The following is a 1975-nucleotide window of genomic DNA, read 5'->3' on the forward strand; positions in this document are numbered from 1 at the left end:
TATATAGATATTACAAAAACATATGATAAATGTGATAAATGCAAAATGATAAATAGATAAGGCAGGCATGGAATTTAAAATACTAAGTTTAGTGCGTTGCTATAAATGTGAAGTATGGGAATTCTAGGCCGGGGAGCACAATTTTTTTTTTTCTTTATAAACGAACATAATTTTCTTATATTACAAGATTGTGATACAAATAATTTTTAAACGATGAGTCGTTTATAGTCTTTTTATGCATAAAATTGGTTGATTAATAATTGTGTTATAAATGAATCATAATTCACATGCATCGGCAAATACAAGGTTAAATATTTCAGGGGGGGGGGGGGGGGGTTCAAATGTATACACAAACTTTGAGTTTTTGTTATTAACATGTTTATATAGATACTTTTCTTTTTAAAGAAAATATTGGGGGGTTTTTTCGGGGTGCGTCTGATGCACCCTTAAAAATGTATTGGAATCTTCTTTGCACTTCCAACACAACGACCACGGGCTCTGCGTGCCGGGAACTGAAAACTTGTTCTGCTACATGTATTATCTCTTGTCAATCATGGCTAAGATGACACCAGACAATAACGATTGATTTTTAATTCGTGAAATTTAATAGTTTTATTAGTATTTAATGGGTAAAAATAAATACCCGTGGATTTTATTTCTTAAATTTATCTGATTCTCTGTAAATAGTGAATTAATTTGCCAGTATATTCGTGAATAATAAAATATAAAGAAAAAAATCCGGAGTAATTATATATTAGTTGTTTTAATAATCACGCAGTTCTAGAGCATATTTTTTAGTTTTCAGGACACTGGACATGTATTCATGTATGTTGAATGTATTGTTAAGAGCCGCAACTATTGATTACATTTTTTTTTGTCTAGACGGGATTTGAAATCAAGGATTTTACAAGGTGGTGGTATATTATTTTTATTTGATAAACACAATGCCTCAAAATGGAGAACTAAAGCATTACAATACCTATTCCCCCGGCTTCTCTACCATTTTAAATTTTAATGATAAGTCAAAGTTTGATTCTATAATGAAGCGATATATTTACCATTCTAATTAAAGTGCAGTTAATAAATTACATGTATCTCGTCCCGCTGGAGATATGGATATCCTTTTTTTCTTAGAACTGGCATTTGTTTCTATAATAATTTTTCCCAATGGTATACTTACTGAAACAAGTGCTAGTTATATTTAGCCATGAACAGAAGTAAGATCTAGGTAATCCCCCCCCCCCCCATCCTGCACAATGTTCTTATTTGATTTCGTGTTCATATTACCTTTGCAAATTATAAACAGAACCTTCAATTAAATGAAAGTATTTTTGACTAAATTAAAAAAAAATGAATAAATTAATCAATAATAAAAAAAGGAAAGAAATCAAATCATACACAATTTAATCAATATTTTTATTTCAAATCAATAACTGGGTTTATTTGTCAGTAATAAAACGATTTGTTAATATCAAAGTGTAATTGTAAAAGCATTGAATGCTGTAAAAGATTATGAATTACATAATTTTTTTCAGTGTGTAATTTAGAGTCTAGTGAAAAAGTTTTGTACATAGACGATGATAGGCATTTCACCGGGCACGTCACAAACTTAATGACAACTATAATATTAATTAAATACAGCTTAACATTGTGTATTTTTATCTGTTAATATAGTACTGGTGTAGCGAGTTCTAATACTAACTTAATCTGAATGATTGCAATTCTTAACTAATCTTTGATTAATCCGTATATTTACTTAATTTAAATAAAGTCAGAGAGATTCCGAATAGAAAATCCAGATCGAGGCCAAAACGTGCGAGAATCATGTACAAAGCATGTGAGAAACGTGTACAAAGCGTTTCGTGCAGGCTTTCGTGTAAACCGTGCAGCCTTTCGTGCAAAGCGTTTCGTGTAAACCGTGTAGCATTTTGTGTAAACCGTGCAGCGTTTCATGCAAACCGTGTAGCGAGCGTGT

The sequence above is a fragment of the Saccostrea echinata genome, unplaced genomic scaffold (genome assembly GCF_033153115.1).
Source record: "Saccostrea echinata isolate AGI-Se365-2 ecotype Australia unplaced genomic scaffold, CSIRO_AGI_Sech_v1 ptg000086l, whole genome shotgun sequence".
NCBI lineage: Eukaryota > Metazoa > Mollusca > Bivalvia > Ostreida > Ostreidae > Saccostrea > Saccostrea echinata.